Raw genomic sequence first — 23936 nt, 5'->3', positions numbered from 1 at the left:
TTTAGGTACAAAAGAAATTGAGTTTTGAAAGAAAAGCACCAAGGGAGGGAAACCCAGGTTCGGCCGCCGAACATGGTAGAGTTTTGGAGTTGCCTTTGGCTTCCAAAGGTGGTCTGGCCAGCCACCTATAAAAGGCCCCATATCCAAAAATGGGCGAGTTTTCTTCCCCATTTTCGGACAGAGGTGAGTCCATGACCTTCCATGGTTATATTTGAGATTTTTCCTTCGATCTCTTCAAGTTTTAATGAGTTTTAACTTGGTTTTGAAGATTTTTGAGCTTAAGATCAAGTTTTGAAGCTTGGAGACCCCGGAGCTCATTTCCTCCACAACTCCAAGTTTGGATCGTCTCTCCTCTCAATCTTCAAGAGGTAAGAGTAGATCCTACCCTTCTTTTATGTTTTATGAAAGTTTTGAGGGGTTTTAGAGAGTTTTGTGCATGATTAGGTTAGTTGTTAAAAGGTTAGGGTTTATGGGAGTTTAAGGATGAAATGTATGTTAAATGTGTTTCTATGTGATGTTTGTTGGGGTATAGGATAGTTTGAGACCCCTAAATGCTTATGAATGTGTTTATGCATGTTTGGGAGTATTGTGCATGGTTTGGTTTGAGTTTGGGAGGCAAAATGTGCATGTGTGGCTGAGTTTTGCCATTCTGGAAGAACTCAGGTTCGGCAGTCGAAGCCATGTTCGGCCGCCGAACCTGCCTGTGGTGACATGTTTTGGCTGCCGAACCCTGCCCCTGAAAGTTGGACTTTCGGCTCTAGAGGGGAGTTTCGGCCGGCAAAGGTGCATGAGTTTCGGCTCTGGAACCACTTTCGGCCGCCGAAGGTGCCGCCGAAAGTGGCTGAGTTTCGGCTCTGGAGGGACTTTCAGCCACCGAACCTACCGCCGAAAGTGCCCTGTTTAGCCTTCCTTTTCATGTTTTCTATGATTGTTTTAGGGGGTTTTTGGAGGGATGTTTAGAGTCATGTTAGTATATGTTTGGTCCCTCATTTGAGTCCACCTGTGTAGGTTCGAACCCGAGGAACCGAGAACCCCAAAAGTGAGATAGCTGCTTTTCAGTCAGTTCAGAGTCAGCCTGAGGTGAGTAGAATGGATCTTTATGTTTCAAAGCAAATAAATTTTAAGCATGTTCATGCATCACGAATGCCATGATATATATATATATTAGGTTGTTTGCATTAGAAATCACGAATATGTTGCATTGCATTCTATGTTGTTGATGTGGATGGATGTTGGATGACCCATTAGCCCTTGATATGATACGATGACGATGGTACGATATGTAAGACCAGTGAGGCCCATTCTACGCCCCTGGCACGATGTAAGAGAAAGACCAGTGAGGCCCATTCTATGCCCCTGGCACATTGGAATGTTATGTTATGTTATGTTAAGAGAAAGACTAGTGAGGCTCATTCTACGCCCCTGACACCATTGGAATGTGTAAAGGGCTATCACTACAAAAAAACAGTGATTTAGCGACCAAAATTTTGGTCGCTAAAAGGAAGAATTTGGTCGCTATTATGAAATATTACAAAATAGCGACCAATCAGCGACCATTTTTTGGTCGCTAATTTAGTGTCATGGCAAATTAAGTATTACAAAATAGCGACCAATCAGCAACCATTTTTTGGTCGCTAAATTTTGATCGTGAAATGATCGCTGTTTTGATCGCTAATTTGATCGCTATTTCGTTGTTATTTAATCGCCTCAGGGAAGAGCATTTGGTCGTTATTTCGTTGCAAATTAATAATAAAATCAAAAAAATATTTGTTATTTAATTTGCTTTTGTGACTAATTAGTCACTAATATTGACCCAAACTTCCCATTGAAAGTTTCAATAATACTATTGACCCAAAAAGTTTCACAGCTTGACTTTTTTTTTTGTCGAATTCACAGCTTGACTAAATTCTACAACAATAAAATAGTTAATAAAACAGTACAAATGGACCTTAATCAGTTCTCTGAGAGGGCCAATAAAAAAAACCCTAACTCTATTGTTTAATGTTAACTAGATCCTAAGGTATCATCATGTCCTGAACCAACCAATCAAATCCCTCAAGCAGCCCCTCCCCTGTGTATGCGCTACAGCCCACGATTTTCCAATGCCTGGTTTTGTCCATATTCTCCAGGTTTAGTACCTGCAGAAGTTTTGCAAACTCCATTTTAGAATTTCAAAAGACGAAAGCAAGGCTATAAATCAGACATAATAACTTTGGAAGAAAAGAAAAGGGAAACCAAAAAATTCTATATATATATATATAGTAGCTTTAACCTGATTATGTTGGAAGTCTAAGGTCAAGATACTAAGGCATGCTTAACCATTTTGAACCATGCTCCTTTGTTAATTTTGGCCACTAAGTATTGCAAAAAAGTCTAAAATGCCTTCAATACGGAAGAACTAATTAGTAGGTTTTTTATAAAACCGAAAAACCAACAAATGAATTTTTCCAAATTACGAGAACTAAATAGTAAAACACTTAAAAGCTAAAACTAACAGAAGCACTAATTAGTAGATTTAAAATGTTAGAGACGTTTTAATGTATTTTTCAAAATTGAGGATCCAATTAATAAATTTTCTCATAACATAGGGACTAATTAGTAAATTTCTCTTTTCAATTTTCTGGCTTATTCTAAAATCTTTCTTATGTTTGACCTCAACTATTTTGTGATTGAGACTCAGTACGTTGAGCTGAGTGTCTAATATGTTTTTCCTTCTTGTTGTGTTTAACTCAAGCTTCTATCAAGTCATTAGGATTGAGCCATTGTGGATTTTGTGCCAAAAGCATAGTAGGCCTGGAAATTCTCACAGGAATTTGCATTTGATTAAATATTAGCCAAACATAAAGATTATACAGGGATGAAACCTTTGAAAAACCTGGCAGTATAAATTTATAAAACATTTCAAGCAAGGATAAGAAAATAGATGAAAAATTACCATTTATAAGTTTCAGAACAGACTCTGAGCTAGTATTAAGTGTTGGTTGTAAGAGAGGACCAATCACCAATCCTGGATTTATTGTAACCATGTCTATTCCATTCTCTTTTGTAAACTTCCAAGCAGCTTCTTCTGTTAAGGTTTTTGAAAGCATGTACCATAACTGACAAGAAACAAGACAATTTGTTGAACATATACCGACAATTAATGGTTTCTGGTCTGCATGCTACAATGCATAAAACATGTTACACAACCAAGCCAAAGAAAAGTGAAAGGAAAAACGAGAGAATTTTTACATATTTTCAGAACAAAAAATTATAGGACAGAGGTTCATGCATCATTTTCCTATACAAGATATATATTTTAAAGTAAAATATCAATATTAAAATCACATAAAACACTAACATTAACAGAAATCATACCTCAGATTTGTCAAGGTAGCTTTAATGATGTTCCAAGTGTCTTTGTGATAGCACTTACTTGTAAGCACTGAGACATACCATATTAGGCTCCAATATATGATTAAAAGAATTTGCTTAAAAGAATGAAAAACTTAATCCATCAATAATGGATTTTAGATCTAGACAAAGAAAAAAAAACATGCATATGCTGAATGATATCACTTGGCATATTTAAACAATGCTAATTGACACCATATACATGGCTTGTGATCTTATCACTTAAATTGAATGTGCTTCTCTAGCCTTTTCCTTCATTTTCCTTTTGGCCTATTAAAGTTGTCCGTGTATTTTGAAAAATTAATTGCTTGCAACTTGTGCTTATTGTCCTAAGTAGAAAATGACCAAAAAAGAAAATTATCTTTTTTAAGTGTTTAACTTGCAAGCAACGTGTATGTATGCTGTATTTGCATATGAGTGGACTGTATAGGGACAGGTGCAAGCAAAATGTTGCCTCTTTTACAAGACAAACACATGGAATGGTGCAGTCAATTCACCCAAAATGCATATGAAACATTTCCTTTTATGTTAAAATTACTTTCGGGAAAGCTTCTTTGTGACTGCCAATCAGCCATAGCCACATTAAGACTTGAGTATTCAATAAGCACGGTCCTTTTGAACCTTTTATAATCAACTAAACTCAATGCTTTTGTACAAATAGCAAATAAAATAACATCCACACAACTAACTATATTAACTTATATCATCTTTATTTTTTAAAAAATTAGTTAGGACGGTTTTTTTAAAATTTATTATAACTATAAAAAATAAAGAGAATTTAAAAAAAAAGAACTTTGATTAATGTAAAAGTGCGAGAAAGATATCGGCCTATGGACAGTTATGTGGGGCTTTCACTTTCATTTTTTTCCACTTCTCTCTTCAATAACCTAACCCAGTCACTTTCTTTCCAAGTAAACTTCCACAAGCAACCACAAGGAATCTCTAGCAAAAACAACCCCCTTCTCTTTCTTCATCTAGAATTTTTTTTTATATATAATTAAAAAAACCCTTTAAAAAAACAAAAAAAAGAAGTTATGTGCTGGCCTGTCACCATAGTTTGATCAGTGATCATTACCGTTGGCCAAGATTTATTCAAAGTAACACTATAGCAATCAAACATACAGATTATAAAAATCTAAAAGAAATCACAACAGGAAACCTATGAAACAAGGCATGCTCTTAAGTGGGTCCATCTGGACCCACACCCTAATTGTCACCTTTTGCAAAGATAAGATCACAAGCCATGCATCATATCATACTTGTTAAGTGATATCATTAGGGCTTAGTGCTTAATAATTGCTAGTGCTTACAAATATTCAGTAAATAGTCAAAGAAATCAGTAGGAACCTACTTGTGGTTTACCATTTGCCTAATTTGTTAAAGAAACTGAATTTGACTAGATTGTAGTACATTTTCTTGAGCTGGAGCACAGCTCTTATGAAACCAATTAGAGTGGCTAATACACTGTTTTTTTCTGGAATAGCAAGCACTTCCAATGACATTATATTGGGTATGAGAACCAGACATGAAAATGAATTGTTTGTTCCCATGTTGAAGTTGAACAGACATATTAACTTGTTAACAGATTTTTATGCAGTGTTCATAGTTATGGTTAGCAAATTGTCTTTATAAAGTGCTAATGGGGCAGCAAGGGAGTTATTTGGTTGCCTTTAAGCTAATCCTCGACATAACTTGTTTTTGGATGGTTTAATTCTTGACTGAAAACCAGCTATATATGTGTCTAGGATAACATGCTAAAAAGCTACATAAATAACACTATAGTAAATTCCAAAAAAAAAAAGAGAAATTAAATGCACTTTAAATGCTAACACAAGGGAGCAAGGTAATCAAATGCAGCAGATGACAAACAGTGACTTCTTCAGTTTCACATCAAAGCTTCTGCAGAAGTCGTTCATAATCAGGTAAGCCAAAAGTGATGTATCTAAGACTCTTAGTACAATAGCTGGACTCACCATATTGGCTTCTCAAAATTCCTAATTTCACACAATTCTTGGAATCACACTCTTTCAACACATTTATATAAAAAAAAATCAAATATAACTTCTAAATTTAAGAAATAGAAAAAAAAATCAAAGGAATCAAAGTGATAAAGTAAATATTCAAATTTACAAAGCAAGGATTCACTTACAGAGTTAAGGAGAGAGAAGCAATAGAAATCCAAGAGAGAAAGCGAAGGAGTGAGCAAGCGAGAGCGAGCGAGACCGAGCGAGAGAGACCGAGCGAGAGCGAGCGAGAGCGAGCGAGAGAGAGCGATCGAGAGAGACCGAGCGAGAGAGAGAGAGCAGGGAGGAGAGGAGAAGGGGGAGAGAGAGCACAAGTGAGTTAGAGTAAGGGAGAGGGATGTCGGTCAATAGGAAGTGAGTAAGGGAAGAATTGTCAGTCGATCGGCACAATGAGTGAGGGAAAGGGCTGTCGGCAGTAAGGGTGAGTGAGGAAAGTGGCTGTCGGTAGTAAGGAGAGTGAGTGAGGGATGCAATGTGATTTTAGAATTAGGGTTTCAATATAAAATTGTATTTTGTAAAATTAACTTAATATAATAGATAATAATAATTTAAATTGAGTAGAATTAATAATAATAACTTAATTAGATATACATATACACCGATAAAGATATATAATAATAAAAAAAATAGTTTACAACTTAACTAAAAAATATATTTAAAAAAACTATTAGGACTTTTTATTTTAGAAATGTATTAGTTTTCAATTAAAAATTAAGTAATTTTTTAAGTTATTAATTTTTTAAGTTAATTTTTCAATTAAAAATTAATTACTTAATTTTTTAAGTTAAAATAAATTAATTAATTTTTTAAGTTAAAATAAATTAATTAATTTTTTAAGTTAAAATTAATTAATTAATTGTTTTAGTTAAAATAATTAAAGATTTAGTCGTGTTTTATTCCTCTTTAATCATAATATTTAGATCTCACAAACCTCAGAAAGCACACATCTGAAATCACAATTTCAAAATATCCATCCAAACCTGCAGTGACAGAGGACGTGGCGAGGAGCAGCACTGGACGGCAAGACTGGAGCAGAGGAAGCGGCAGAGAAGAGCAAAGAAGCAAGCTGACCAGCGGACGCAGGAACCGGACGCAGAACGACGTTGACAGCGTGGAGCAGAGGAAGGATCGGCGGGAGGCGCACGGCTGTACCAGACGAGTGACGGAGAGGCCGAATGGGGGAGGGAAGGGCGGCAGTAAACTTGAGAGTTGAGAGAGATTTAGGGTTGAGATTTAAAGGTTCTTTTGATAGCATGTTTGTTTATTTAGGTTTATTTTTTATCTTTCAATTAAGATTTTATTTTTATAGTTTATATTATTTAAAATGTTTTATACTATATGTTTATTAATTTTGTCTTTAATGGTATAATTTTTTAAAAGATAAATAATATAGTTTTATTATATTAAAATATTATATTGTAATAATTTACAATAAATTGTACTAAAAATAAGAATATAGGTAAAATTATAAAAAAAATATTTTAACAGTATATTTAATCTTAATTTAAAATTTTAAATAAAATAAAATTTAATTAAAAATTAAATTAAAATTTTAAAAATAAAATGGTCGCTGATTGGTCGCTGTTTAGCGACTAAACTAATTAGTCGCTAAATATGGTCGCAAATTATAACATTATATTCCCACTCAAAAAATAGTCGCAATTTCGTCGCAAATGTGGTCGCAAATATCTCGCGCCACTAATTCCTGCTAAATTTAGCGACGATTTAATATTTGGTCGTTAAATAGCGATCAAATAGCGACCAATTTTTGGTTGTTGAGCTTTTTATTAAATAAAAATATTATTTTATTCATGTAGTAGCAGAATGGTCGCTGATTGGTTGCTATATAGCAACCAAAAATTTTGATCGCTAATTTTGGTCGCAATTTCACAGTTTTTTTGTAGTGTATTGGTGACAAGTCCATCCTCGATGTGAATTGTTTGTAATGTGATGCATTTCATGAAAGTATGAGTTTTAATATAATGTTTTACTATTCTGCTCACTGGGCTCTAGTAGCTCACCCCTTTCCCTTAACCCCCAGGTTTACAGGTTCGGGATAGGCAAGGAAGTCATCAAGAGTAAAAGTACATTGTATATAATAGTTAGATGTGGACATGAGAAAATTAATGAAAGATATGGTAATGTAATGTAAAGTATTGTATAAGAATGTTATGAGGTTTAGTATTGTGCTTGGCCCTAATGTGATGTTAATCCCCTTTTGTACATGATCATTATGATAAATATTTTAATGTTATGAAATGTTAGGCCAAGCTTGATGTATGATATGATGTCCCACTAGAGCATTTGATGAGGGCTTTGGTGTGGAGTTTATGTTATGGTTTTGATGCATGCAGGTCAAGCTTGGTGAATGAAAAAGTTTAAATTTTTTATGTAAATGTATGATCATGTATGGGATTATCAGGTATGACAGGTTGTGTGTTAGGCTTGCTACGGGTCCCAGCGACCTTAAGTCGATCTGGATCCCAGTGCCAGTAGCGGTCCGATTTCGGATCGTTACATAGTATGTAATGGATTAGAATTGTGTTTTGCCCTAGTTTATGTTTTTGATAATCCCAGTGAACATGTTTTTATGTAAAAGTTTTATAATGAGTTATGTTGATCCAAGCTTGATGTATATGATGTTTGACCATACTAGAGCATTTGATGAGGGCTCTAGTGTGGGCTTTATGTATACAGTTTATGATGAAGGCACAGGTCGAGCTTGGTATATGAAAAGTTTAAATTTTTATGAAAATGTATGTTCATGTATGGGATTTTTATCAGGTACACAGGATGCATAGTAGGCTTGCTATGGGTTCCGGCGACCTTAAGTCGATCTGAATCCTAGCGCCGGTAGCGGTCCGTTTTTCGGGTAGTTACAGACGGGATATCACTAATTGAGCTCCCTTTGCTTTTCGGAGCCTCCCTCAATAGAACAATGGGGCCGAGACACAGATGGGGCCATCGGAGGAGGAGCTTGAAGTAAAACCTCCACTAAGGGAAAGAGAAGAGGAAGTATGCTTGTTCATATTGAAGAGAAAAAGGAAACAGAAATTATCGTAGGAAGTATAAATGGAAAAGAAGTTGTGAATGAGTCTTTCAGAAAGAAAAAGAACACAGGAGAGATTAAAAATGGTATTTGGAAAGAATAAGGGCTCTTATAAAATGGTTTTGACGGTAGACTTTAAATGCGACACGATAAGCAGTGCTATAGTCATCATTGAGGGGGCTAGATAGGCGAAACGGCATGAGTAGCAAAAAACCAATCTCAAGAGGCCACGTGCCCCAGACCTCGAGAACAACTATCTCCTTTGAATCTGAACAATCAAAGACCAACGAGGGGACCTCTAATGTTACATAATAATTGCCCAAAGTAAGCCATGAGCTATCACCGCAAGACAGGGCTACGTGGCAAGGATTTGATAAATGGAAAATGCAATCCAACCCAAGGAAAGGAAGATCCGAACACTTTAACACCTGGTTCATCATCAAAACTCACCATTCCCTCGACAGGGCGAATCTCAGCTCAAAGTTACCGTTATTAGGCACAGTCCAGCGTATCTCCATTATGCCTTTAATCGCGAGATTACCAATCTATTAGTTGGCGACATCCCTTATCAAATAGTCGGCCACATCATCATTGAATTATCGAAAAATACTATATTTATCTTCACTTACAGTATGAAAGGAGGAGAATCACAGAGGCAAAAGTACGCTATTGTTTTATACCATTCAAATTCAAAAAAATTCATTGCATTTCCTCAATTCTTCAGATACTGACTTGAGCGTCGGAGTGGCTGCCATGGATACCCACCACTTCACGTTCTCTTCTTTGCAGGTCTACCTAATCACAGCGTAGCTCCATTCCGGCTACGTCATCAATCTAGTCTCTACTACATCAGACTTATTTTGAGAGGTCTCCTAGAGATAAGATAAAATTAAATAGGGTTATATGTTACTATAGTCTAAAAAATGAAAAGTGAATAATAATTTTGGAACAATTGAAAAAGAAAAGATAGACAAAAATTATAAATTGGAGGGAGTATATCAAGTAAATAATACACTCATTGGGATAAATATTTAAATTTGTTAAACAACGTTCAATTATAAAATTAACTTTAATTACTACTAAGATAAAAAAAAAATATTTCAATAAAATCATTACGAATTATAAATCTGTGTCGACAATCTTTTTATTAAATACGGATAATAATTTTTATAGTAATTTAGAAAAATAAATCTATCAATTGCAAATAGAAATAAATATAAAATTTATTATTAATTTTATCGATGAAAATATGTGGTCAGTAATTACCAACGACAATATTTGATAAATAATAATTAAAAAGAATAAAAGAAATTAATTTATCATAATATTGTTATTGTTATTTAAGAATTGATACAAGATAATAGAAAATTACAAAAAAAAAATTCACTAACATAAAATTATATAAGTATATAATGCACTCAATGGAATAAATAATTAAATTTGTTAAAGAATATTCAATTATAAAATTAACTTTAATTACTACTGATGTTACATAACAATTACTCAAAGTAAATTATGAGTTGTCACCGCAACACTGGCCACGTAGCAAAAATCTGATAAGTGGAAAATGCGGTCTAGTCTAAGGAAAGCCAGATTCGAATACCTTAATACTCGGTTTATTATTAAGACTCGCATTTCTCTCGATACAACGTGTTTCGGCATAAAGTTATTATTATCAGGCACAGCATATCCCCATTATGCCGGTAATCATGGAATTACCGATCTATTAGCTGGCGATATCCCTTATCAAGTAGTCGGTCACATCATTATCGAATTATCGAGAAACGCTATATTTATCGCCACCTTCTTACAGTATAAAAGGAGAAGAATCACAGATGCAAAGATACGCTATTCTCTTACACCTTTTAAATTTAAGGCAATTCATTGCATTCTCTCAATTTTTCAGTCTACTGATTTAAGCGTCGGAGTGGTTACCGTGGGCACCCACCACCTCATATTCTCTCCTTTGCAGGTCTAGCCAATCACAACATAATTCTATTCCGCTCACATCTTCAATCTAACCTCTGCTACATCAATTACTAAGATAAAAAAGAATATTCTGATAAAATCATTATGGATTATAAATCTGTATCAATAATTTTTTTTAAATACGGATAACTATCTTTAAAATAATTTTAAAAATACATCTACTAATTGCAAATAGAAAAAAAATAATGAAATCCATGATTAATCTTACGAATGAAATATTTGGTTAGTAATTATTAATGATACTATTTAGTTAGTAATAATTAAAAGGAATAAAAAAATTAATTTATCACGATACTATTATGTTGATTAAACAATTTATCTAAAATAAAATTAAAGTTTTCATTAAAATTAGATAAAAAAAATTATACAAATATATAATATATTTATGAAATATAATTATATATATCAAAAGACTAAAAATTAAAAAAGTAATTTTAATAATATTAAAAAGATAAAAAAATAATAATAACAAAAATATCACAGATTACATATTTTTACCGATTTTTTATGCATGAAATTCTAGGATCAATGTTGAAAATTTGTTTTAAAAAAAAATATGTTAACCAAATACAAATAAAAAAAATGTGAAAATTATCAAATAAAAATATCAATGAAAAATGTCGTCGAAAATTACCAACGATATAATTTCATCATTAATAAATAAGAAATTGAAAAACTTAATTTTTTTTATATAATTTTATAAAAAAATAGAAAATTACCAAAAAAAAATTCACCGTGAATTAAAAAAAAAAAATCTAAACGATTACCGCTTTTCACATTTTATCCCAACTTTAAAATTTTAGACCATAAAAATAATTCTTTTATATTTACTTCAATTTTAGCTACTTGCCTTAATCAATTCTGATAAAAACATTTGTAGTTCACGTGTTATGTCATATAAAATTATTTCTCAAAAAACCTATTGGATAAAAATATCAGAACATTTACTTTAATTCATATTTATATCTAAAACTTATAAATTTTAGATAATAAAACTAAACTTTTTTCGGTTTGTTACAATTATAACTGAAAATACTAAATTGAATATGAAAATTTTTTAAAAAATTACAATATAATTTTTGAAGTTTTATTTGACTAATAAAATAGTTTTTAAAATACATATTTTTATTTCAACAAATGTCTTTTTTGTTAATCTCATTATTTACTTCTTCTTCTCATTTTTTTACATATATTATAGTTTAACAAAAATTTAAAATATAAAAGATTTTAGTATAAAATATATAATAATTTATTTTATTTAATATTATCGATATAAAATACAGTTTTTTATCATATCAGTAAATAAATTAATATACATCACAAATTTACTTTTATATATGTGAATAAAATAAAAATATTGAATATCTCAAAGAGACGTGATTAATTTATCTAAATTTTTATAAAAATTATAAAAGAATGGTTTTACATACTAAAATATATAATATTTCATTTTATTTAATAGTATTAATATAAACTACAATTTTTCATATGGTAAACGTATGTACATAAGAATGGTGAATATAAATCTTTAATGATATTTTATTTAAAGAAAAATTTATTTGTAATAAATATTTATTTAATATTATGTACGATAAATATAAAATAAATGCGCTTTCAATATAAAATTTAAATTAAAAAATTAGAAATTATATTATAATTTATAATTAATTTTTTTATATTCAATTTAGTACTTTTGGTTATAATTATGACAAATTAAAAAAGATTTAGTTTTATTATTCAAAATTTAAAGTTTTGAATATAAATATGAATTAATATAAACGTTTAGATTTTTTTTATTCAATAGGCGTTTGGAGAAATAATTTTACATGGATTATAAATTTTTTAATTAAAATTAATTAAGATAAATTATTAAAATTGAGATAAAATGTAAAAGAATTGATTTTATTAACTTTTTTACTGGACAGCACATTATAAATTTTTTGATGAAAATTAATTAAAACAAATAATTAAAATTGAGATAAAAATGCAAAAGGATCGACTTTATTTACTTTTTTCACTTGGACAGCACATTAATTATAAGTAATTAAATTTAAGTTATTTTAATAAATTAAACGTAAGTAATTAGATTTTAGAATATTACAACATATATAGCATAGTATAATAAAAACGTTGAAAAGAAATAATAATACTCATAAAATTATTGATTTGTCCTTAATTTAAAATTATTATTTTTAATTATATGACTTAAATAAAATTATAATAATTACACAACAGAATTAGCCGTATAATAATAATAATAATTAAATTCACATAATAAAAATCTTATTAATTAATTAAATATATAAATAAAAATGTATGATAATAATAATTTCATTTATAAAAATAATAAATATAACTTATTTTAATAAAAATAATTATCATAAATTTAATATTATTAATAAAATTTTATAAAAAAATTATTATTGTAGTCATTTTAATTATCAAATCTAGGGTAATTAAACTGATAACTAATACATGAATGTTTTAAAAATCATGAAATAATAACCAAATTGAACTAAGTATACCTTAATTTAAATCAATCATTGAGTTTGATTTGATTATTCAATTATAATCAAATCATCTTTAAAAATATATAAATAATTAAAATTTAACATGACAACAAATAATCGATAAACATTAAAATTATAGTTTAAGTTAATAAAAGATTTATTATATATATTATGTATATACATAAATTCATATTTTGCGTTAAAATAATATAATTGAAATCAAATTTTAAGATAAATAAAATATAAATCATAATTTTATTAAAATATTTTTAACTGAAATAAGTGTCTAGCTATGAAATAATTAAAATTTATGCTAAAATGAAAAATATTTTTTTATAATTAAGAAATATAATCTCGAGCAACATTATTTTTTTTTTAAATCATCCATCATCACTATTTTAAAATTTTTGATCTATATACATATATAAAGCCAGTTAAATTAAGAATATTAAAATCGATATATACTTAATTATATAAATTATGGATAAACTTTAAATCTCTATAGATGAATTGTCTTTTCATTTGTAAAGTAATTATTTTTTATGAAAAATAAGTGGAATTATCAAATGTTTTTAATAGTTCTGCAAAATCATAATAACTAAAAAAATAAAAAATAAAAATAACTGAAAGATAAAAACATGTCAAAACAATACAATATATAAGTTTAATATTTATTATAATTGAATATATATAATTAAAAAACATAAAAATATATAAAGTAGATACTTAATGATAATTTGCTTAACATATAAAGTATAATATTTATTATATAATTTGATATTTTTTTATTTATTCTTTATGAAATTTAAGATAAATTACTCAATTCACCTCATTTTACCTATGTCTTAATGTAATAAGACATATTTAATGAATGAATTATATATCAAAAAATAATAAAAAATTATATTTAGTATACTCTAGGCTAATATATATTATATTTTTATTTCCATTTATAAAAATTTAAAAATAATTAAATAATAATTTACTTTATAAATAAATTTAAAATATTACTCTTGGGATCATGTTATTGCCAATATTTTGTATTTCAAAATGGTTTGTTATATTTTGAGTGATGTGTGATATTCCTCTTTCTCCATCAACAAAGTTATATATCATAAAATTTGAGAATTTTATTATACTCAAACTTGTTGACCAAGATATTTAAGTCTTTCTGTACAATAATTTCAATGAATCATTAATGTTTAATGATCATATTCAATGATATATAAATAGTTTATTGTATTTTTATAAAATTTCCAATTAAATTGATAATATTATCAAAATTTCAAGAATTTTATTTTATTTAAACGTATTGACTGGGATTATCAAAATTTCTTTTTCAGATAACCATCCCAATAATTCATTAATTTCTTAAATTAATATCAAATATGATCTAATATGTATTCAAAAATTTTTAATTACTATTCTGTGACCAAACTTTAATTACTACCACTATTTGTTTGGCATTCATATTTATTTTTTTTTTAAAAAATGCAACAAATATATTAATGAAATATATTTAAAAATATTTTCATATTAAAATTTAACATTTCCGTTTTAAAAAATAATTAAATAATAATTTACTTTATGAATAAATCTAAAATATTATTATTATAGAAAGCATATCTAAAATATTATTATTATTATAGAAAGCATATTGAAACACATATGCTTAATCTGTTCAAGTTAAAAACATTTCACTTGATTTCCAAATCTCAAATTCCACATAATTAAAAAAAAATTAACATATATATTTAAAAAGTTACCAAAAATTAAGATGAGTTTAAATTTGCCTAGAAATTAAAATTAATGTTATTATTTTAATTTCAAAGTGCTTTAAACTACTTAATACATGTTGTTATTATTATTTATCATTGAAATAATTTTAAACAATTTTAGGTTGTAATACCTGCACATCTTTTATCTCATTCTCCATCTTTAATTCTGTTTCATTTTTGGTAGATTACATTATTTTATTATGAATTTTCTATTTAGTGGTGTGTGATATATATTCCTCTCAATCAAGACAACTATATATTATTAAATTTTAAGAATTTTATTCTATCTAAATTTGTTAACTAGAATATTTAAGTTTTGCTTAACAAATAAAATAATAAGTATTTATAATTTAAATAATTAAATATATATATATATAAATGATTTTTTCCACTTACATTTATTTTAATTTCTAAGGACGTTTAGAATGAGATATTTTGGTGAGCCACTAGAAAAAAAAAATTATATTGACTTGATGTCAATTATATAGATAAATGATAGATAAATGATTTATTATATTCTCTCAAAATTTTTAATTAAAATAATAATATTAAAAAAATTTCAAAAATTTTAGTCTATCCAAACGTATTGACTAAAATCATTAAAAATTTCTTTTTAGATAAACATCACAATAATTTATTAATTTCAGTATTGTGGTCTACTATTCATTCACAATTTCCTAATTACCGACCAAACTTTAATTATGATTGTTTTGCATTATTATTTACCTTTTAAAAAAAATACAACAAATATATTAACGAAATATATTTAAAAATATTTCTATATTAAAATTTAATATTTTCATTTTAAAAAATAATTAAATAATAATTTAATTTATGAATGAATCTAAAATATTATTAGTATAGAAAGCAAGTTTAGACATCAAATGCAGTCCCATATTTATTCAAAATTTCTTAATTACCATTTATCATTCAGTAGCCAAATTTCATAATCAAAGCCAAATTTCATAATCAACTTCAATTTAAGTGGCCCACCCAATTGCATATGAGAAAATTGAATCCATCTCTAATATTAATTATCTAAACGAGATTAATTATATTCCATAAGAAATGAAATAACGATAAAATATATGAGTATAAAAAAAATACTAATTATTAGTGAGATTGAAGCATTTTATAAATTTCTTATCATTATATTCCATAAGAAATGAAATAACGATAAAATATATGAGTATAAAAAAAATACTAATTATTAGTGAGATTGAAGCATTTTATAAATTTCTTATCTCATAATTATTTTCTTTTTTTCTTGTTAAGTAATAGTTGTAAAACTCGTAAACTTATTATTTTTTAATTTATTAGTACTTCTAGAATTAGAATATATAAAATTGAAAAACAAAAGTAAAATCTAATGAATTTTTATTTTCAAAATTTTTTTCGTAATTTTATTTTTAAAATTTAAAAATAAAATAAAATTAATTTTTTAAAATTTAAATTTTTAATGAAAACTTAATATCTCTTTATAGATTCTTTACAATAAATTTTTCTTAAAAAAAAGAAGGAATCAATAAAAAAATCTAAAAATATATTTTTTAAGAGAAAAAATAGTTTATTGGAACTTTTTAAGAGAAAAAAAATACCTAGAAATTAAATTAATATAATTTCGAATAAAAAGTGATAGAAAAAATACAAAAGAAAAAAAAATCATAGCAGTAGACTTAGAATTTTATTTACAAACTTATTTTCTTTGACCATAAAATTATGGTATGTGAGAATGATTATTGACATATATAATAATCTATATGGTTCTTTTTTTTTCAATTTCCTTCGACCTCTTTCTCTTTCTTCATCGTTTTCGATCGTCTCTCCATGTCTTTTATCTTTCTCAAAATATTATAATTTCAAATCATCAATAATATTGTTAATATTACTTATCATTGTTAATATTACTTATTTCAGTGTTTTAATTCTTTTAAAAAATTGGTTTGACTAATCAAATTTCCACTCTTAGCTTATTCCGATTTCCTAATGAAAGTTTGGAATCAAATGGAGAATTATCACAAGAATCTCATATTACATATTCTAATGTAATCATCAATGGCCCAACAATCCTGAGATACCCACCTCAATTTAATTGGCCCACTCAATCTACATGATGTTTTATTCAATGTAGTCAAATCAGTTCAGCAATCTTAATGGCATCAACAAAGCATTGAAGGGAGATGGATTGAAGCTTTTTATCTTTCTTCTGTGACACTAAGCAATGAACCCTAAATCAATTGCAACACTAAAATAGGATTTGTGGAGTAAAACTTACGGTTATTAAACATTATAATAAGTATGTATGATGTTAGTGTATTAGTGAAATAGTGGACCAAGACATAGAAGTAGTAAAAATTTGAAATTGAGGAATTCGTATTTTCTAGTCCTACTCCTATCAAAATAAGGAAGTAACTAATGTGAAGGAAATCTTAGAAAATTTCAATCAGGTAAATAATTTTCATGCTTAGAAATGGATTAGGATGATTAAAGATTATTTTTTTTTTTTCCCTATATCTTTATCATTGTATAACTTCTCTGCAAACACACACTTCATTACATATTCTTTGGTTGATCCTGCCCTGAGTTGGACAGTTCCAGAATTTTTTTTGTTGTTGACAAGAAACCATTCTTAAGGCAATCAGTATTTCGTTGTTTATTTATCAAATGTCAATCAGTTCGGGTGGAAATAGAATGTAAGAAAGTGAGAGAGATCAAGTATTATTAGGTAAGTATGCTCAAAGGAAGGAAATTAATTACATACCTGTGAAGTGAAGTGAAGGGATCCAATCAACTCAAAGCCATTGATGAGTGTAAGCGATCCTCTTACAGCAATAGAGCACTAAAAATTAAACCCAAAAAGGGGGTTTATCAAGATAAACATTTCTCAGAATTTATTAATAAATTACATACCAAAAATAAATAAATTCATTACAAAGTTTTAGCATTGAATTATGCAAGAAAGCAGAAATCCGTAAAGGGCTTTTTCACATCAATCTTGCACCCATTCCATTGACCATTGAGCTTCTATGTGCACTACAAATATACAAATTTCTAAAGCTAGCAGCTGCATGCGTTTAACATATCTAACTGAAGCAGATTTAAAAGTTGCAAAGGCCATATCACTTGATAAATATGTACATAAAAGCATCTTCTAACTGTCTTTATTTGGGGAACATATAAAATAGGCTGCACCTTTACGTATGCAAAAACAGCCCTCCAATATATGAAATGCAAAGTATTAATATGTGAAGCTCAATCGCCTGAAAAACCAAAGTAATTTACATGACTATAACCCATTGCTTAAGATAAGAAGCCAGCTTAAACTGCAAATAATGAGGATGATAAAATACCTATACAAGGTACAAAATGAAATATGTGTTTCAAACTCCTCTGATCTATAATCAACATGTTACTACAGTATGTAACATATAAAGCTGCATAAATCTTAATAGAAATAAACTTACAGTATGTCGTCCATAACTCCATATATAATTCTGGAGACATGATTCAATTTAAGATGCTTCTCGTCTTTTTCTGATAATCACATTAGAGAAGAAGCATCCTGAAAGAAACAAAAGCAAGGACATTGAGCATATAAAATTTTGTTATAGGTAAGTCATGCATCCAATACACCATACCATAAGAACCAAATGTATTTGAAATATCTCCTTGCACACATTTAGCAGCAACTTACAACCAACAAAAAGTCTAGGCAAAAAATACATGACAAAAAAAAAAGACAGCACTGCATTTTAAAGGAATAACAATGGTAATGAATTGTGTAACTACACAAATATAACAAAAGTTTTGTTAGAGATTTTTCAGAAATTTCGCAAATTAAAGATAAATCAAGCCAGAATAGGTAAACTAAAGAGCAAAGACCAGAAGCATACACACACTAGATCACAGTGGAATAGAAATTTTGTAATTTTAATTAGTAGAACAACCACAAAAGCCGAGAAGAAAATGATGACGAAAGGAAGCATTAACTTAAAAATGAATATTAAACAACCCATGAACCTCTAAGGAAAAAGTAGATAATAAAACAAAAGAAAACTTAAAAATGTACGAAAATTAAAGATAAACGAAACCGCAGTTAAACGACTGAATGGAGGATAAAAAAACATGCAAATCATTCAAAACAAATAAAATAAGCAAACAATTAGAGAAGCATTAGTTACATCCTCAACTTACCTATCATAGCAGAATCTCCCAATCAAAACCAAAAATAAATCACAGCAAGACATAGAAAAGAAAAAAAATGAAAATCATAAATATAAATAAACTTAGACATAGAGAGAAAGCAAGAACAAAACTCGATTACCCATCAACATTAGAAAAATACTCACCAGCTCTCCACCATAAATCACGCCTAATAATGGAGCAACCAAGGGAAATGATGTTTATGAAGCATGAATGGCACCATCTGTACTAACCCACTTCTGAATTAGATGACAGTATAAGCACAGGGCTACCAGCATCCTCAAAAGAATTCCAAATCCAAACTGAACAGCACAATCATCCATGGCATAGAACCTATAATTTATAACACATGAATATTAGTTAAATGTAATTAATCCTAATGACAAAGTAACCCTACCAGAACATGTAGTATTTATACCTCAACATGCATAAACATATAGTAAAAGGTATGTTAACTGAACACACTAACCAAGAAGAGTGAAAGCAAATGGAATATAGCAAGCATATATACAACATAAAAAATTCAAAGTTCGCTTGTCCTTTTAAGAGTTTATTATGATAGCTTTTGTGACAAATTGCTCCAGATATAGCTCTGAAGAGCTAAAAGCATTCCAAAATACTAGCTCATACTGATTTTAAGATTTACATTATATATCAAAAACAAAATTGATTAAATGAACATTACATCTGATTTCACTTCATAACCGAGCTCTTTCAATGCTCTTCCTAAAACACAGTTCACAGTTTCATCAATTTCTCAAATCCAAATGACTCTTAGTACATTTAAACTGCATTTAGCCCAAAATGACTCAGAATCTAAATGAATTATGAAACTGAAAGTAAAAAATTCAAACAATTAGCAATCTAAAAAAATCAATATAGAAAAAGAGCATCCAGTTTATCAGTAACTGAATAGCCAAACGTACCGAGGAATTCATAATTTTTACAACTGATAAATGGCACCCGACTTGGAAGGGAAAAAGAGTTCCCGAAGTGTTGAATCCACCACTCGGCACCTCTAAAAGAGAAAACAACTCAATTTAACATCAAAACTAAAATAGCAAAGAGAAGAAAGAGATGGTGAAAATAGCATACGTGCATTCTCAAATCAAAGGAAGGAAAACTGAACCGCAGGAATCGAAGGAGAATAGGAAGCATAGGGCAAAACAATGGCCGATAAAAGAGACATAAATTGGGAGGAGAAAGGGAAGGAAGGGAAACGAACAAAGCTATGAAGAAAAACGCTGTTGTTTTACATCTATAGCGAGCGAGCAAGGGAGAGAATAAGAGTAGCAGATATAGGCTTTAAATGGAAGCAGGCCAGCCCAGAAAAGCTCTCTATACGGCCCAACTTTAGTTTAATTTTCAATTCGCTAAATGGTGAAATTTATATTCATAAGTGTCAAACATATTAAATTTATTTTTCAGTTTAAAAATATCCGTAAATTATCATTAAAAAATTAAATTTATTTAAAATAATGCAAAATAAATCAGATGGAGCATGATTTTCCTATTTGACTTTTTAACTATAGTTCAAAGGCATTTTTGGATAAAGAAATTAAATTTTATATTTTTTTATCTTATTAATAATTGAAAGATAAATTTGGCCTTTTTACTTTTTACAGTTATTAAACTAATTATAAAATTATACATTACAAAATAGGTTATGTACGATATTCTTTAAATTTTAAGTTTTGCTTATTTAAAAAAAATTCCATATTTTCTATCATTTAAAATGTTTAAATAATTTAGTTAATCGAAAATAGTGAAAGAAAGAAATAAGTTATTTTTAAAAAAATAACTTTCCTTCCTAAAAAACTATTTTTTACACTATTTTTATATATAAATTTATTAATAAATTTTATTTTTAAAATTAAAATTAAATAATAAAAAATAATTTATTTTGTTGAAAAATATTTTTTATAGAAAATATTTTTTTATTTTTTAAATATAAATATTTGTTTACAAACAAACGGTAAATAAGAGGTTAGAGCTAAGTGCAGTACGAAGAAAAGCAAAAATCTATGATATGACCGCTTTTCACAGTCTCGTATACGATAATTTGTAATTATATTTTAAATATTAAATTAAATATTTTATTTTTAATCATATTATATTTTTGTTTATAATATACAAAAATTATAAATTTATATTTTTGTATATATTATAAATTTATAAATTAATATACATAGTATTAAATTGAGTTACTAAATTAAATATTTCAAGTTGATTTTACATTAACTTTGCCTTCAAATTTTGAATAGAATGGATTAATCTTTAAAAATAATAATAATTCTGTAAAAAATTGGCTTCACTAATAAACATAATATTCAGGCTAACCTGATCCTTATAATAAGGTCCATTTCTAATGGAAATGAGAGATATTTAATAAAAAAATTTGGAAAATCAAATTGAGAATCATCTAAAAAAATCTAATATTACATATCCTGATGTAAGGGCCAACAATTCTTAATTTGAGTGACTTACCCAATTTCAAATAAGAAAATTTAGGCCATTGACATTTCAATTTCAATTTCCATGAGAATTTATTCAATATTCTATAAGATAGTTTCACCGGCCTGATTTATATAATTAATGGTTATTCTTTTACTTGTAATTCAGTTTTTAATATGATTTTAAGTATCAAAGGCATGCTTGATTAAAATTAGATTGTTCATATTAAACATTATGTATCTGGAGAGATATATATGGATAATCAATAGAGATCACTTTCACTGGAAGTTTAATTGTCCTTTTCAATATTATTTATAATGTGACTCGATAATCATATCAGAATTTTTTTAAAAAAAATAATTATATCAAAATATTTGAAAATAAATTAGTTGTTAATGATTATTGATTAGGCGAAAAGCATTTTCAAATAAATTTTTAAAAAAATTGCCATCCTTCTCCAATACTATAAAAGTAAAAAATCTTAAATCTGTAAAATACATTATGCTCCAATACTCATTAAATTCTCTAAATTCATTTTCTTCATGCTATTTATAAAGTGTCATATCCTATATCTTATTTGATTCAATTTTGTTTCTTTTCTTTAAAAATAAATATTGTAATATTGTTCCTTATTTTGTCCAAAGAAGGGGAGGGGAAATAATTAAGGGTTTGAAGCTTTTTGTCCAAATAATTACTTAAATTTTTATAAAAAATAAAATACAAATAAAAACTCATTAAACCTTAGATCTCAAGTTCTCAACCGAACAAATCATAATTTGGGCCGCTCAAATTTTAATATCGATTGGTAGCTAGGACTAGAGAAAGCTGGTTGACTAGTTAGTAACATTACATTGGGTGGGTGAAAATTTTGTGATTTCCCATACTTCTTTTCAAATTAAAGATTTTATAGGCATTTCAATACATTTTTTTTTTCAATATTCTGGATTAAAATGAGAATTTTTTTTTAAAATTATAAAAAATAAAAATTATAAAATCATATAAAATCTAAATTTTATTAAAATTAAGTTATTATACACAAAACTTTCATTTCATAAGAGTGCAATCACTCATAATTTATATATATTATGATCGCTTTGCTAATTATACATTATATATATAAATGTATTTTTATTTTTTTAAGTAGGAGATTGAGTATAGAAATTCAAACTTAAAAATTAATTTATTTTTTTAAGTAGGAGATCGCTTTGCTAATTAAAAAACTTCCCATAATTAAATAAAAAAAATTATGAATCATAATATAGCAAAATTTAAATTTTCAGTGAAGCATATTATCAATTAGACTATTATTAACTATTTTTTTCAATGAAAAAGGTATATTATTTTTTAATAATTGTTTTATTAACAATCAAAACTTTTATAATAGATGAATTATTGAAATTAAAAAGAAACCATTAACCTAGATTATAGATGGTAAGAACTCATTTGTTAATGAAATCAAATCTCAAATAATAAATTATTATTCATCAATTTAGTACAAATAATTTCAAAAAAATAAATATATAAATTGTTGCAAAATCATTCATGATTTTATTTCCACATATAATAAAAATTTCTTAAATTAAAAAATTTTTTAAAAAAATTATTCAATTAAATTTCTATAAAATTCGTGATTTTAAAGGGATATATGATTTCATTGCATATAATTTTTGGTATATGCAAGAATAATTAACTAGTGATGTAATATTTGGCAAGTCTTGATGGCATGTCCAGCAAACATTGCCATTGAGCTTCTATGTGCACTACAAATATACAAATTTCTAAAGCTAGCAGCTGCATGCGTTTAACATATCTAAGTATTAATATGTGAAGTTAAATTATTTCTCAGATTTAATTTGTTATGATTTTCAGTATTAACATTATTTTATTTAAAAAATAATAAAAATAAATTTTTTTTGCAATTTCTTACTTGCCCTGAGAAATTGACATGTCATTTATCATAAAATTTAAGTTTTTATACCATTTATATGTTAACTTAAATAGAATAAGTTGATCATTATTCATTTTATTAGTCTTGTTTTTAAGACTTATTTTGAAAACTAATGAAGTATGATACTTATTTAAATAATTGATAATACATGTTCTTTTAAATGAGTTGCTGTCTTTTGTTGAAAATGATTTAAAAGATATTATCTAGACTATATATTTATATGAAAATTAAAAGGTGTCATCAGAGAAAAAAAAAAAGAAAAAAATAATAGCAAAAGTAAAAAATTAGAAATAAGTATATTTCTAAAACATTAGAAATAAGTATATTTCTAAAAAATTAGAAATAAATATATTTCTATGATCCACTCCTTAATTGATTACCAACCCGATGGCTCAAGTAGCGCAGTACTAGGTGATTCCGTATGAAAACATCGGTGTTTGGGAGAGTATCACCCCTTTTGAGTCGTTTAAAAACTTGCCTCATATCTTTTAATCTGGTAGTCATGAGCGGAGCTAGTAGCCTCTGAGCTGAATAACCTGAGACAAGTGGCTCAATAACTATTTGTTTCACGTTCGCTTTATCAATTTC

At 27.6% G+C, this 23936-nt stretch overlaps 1 long non-coding RNA gene across 4 annotated transcripts; it reads right to left on the bottom strand.

Moving 5' to 3' along the window:
• Positions 1 to 1808: 1808 nt before the first annotated feature.
• LOC110607637 lies at positions 1809 to 20230 on the bottom strand. Of its 4 annotated transcripts, XR_006349413.1 has the most exons (9): positions 20042 to 20230; positions 19873 to 19964; positions 19093 to 19279; positions 18208 to 18305; positions 17936 to 18003; positions 17505 to 17582; positions 3358 to 3424; positions 2936 to 3098; positions 1809 to 2138 (listed from the first exon to the last, which is right to left on the bottom strand). It is a non-coding gene; the product is annotated as an uncharacterized LOC110607637 (long non-coding RNA). The 4 variants fall into 4 exon arrangements; XR_006349412.1 differs by lacking the exon at positions 17936 to 18003 and having other exon boundaries at positions 19068 to 19279; XR_002486752.2 differs by lacking the exon at positions 17936 to 18003.
• Between the last annotated feature and the right edge of the window lie 3706 nt (positions 20231 to 23936).

This window comes from Manihot esculenta, chromosome 18 (assembly GCF_001659605.2).
Source record: "Manihot esculenta cultivar AM560-2 chromosome 18, M.esculenta_v8, whole genome shotgun sequence".
Classification (NCBI taxonomy): Eukaryota; Viridiplantae; Streptophyta; class Magnoliopsida; order Malpighiales; family Euphorbiaceae; genus Manihot; species Manihot esculenta.
Note: the sequence above shows the minus strand (reverse complement) of the source record. Positions and strands in the feature narration are given on the sequence as shown.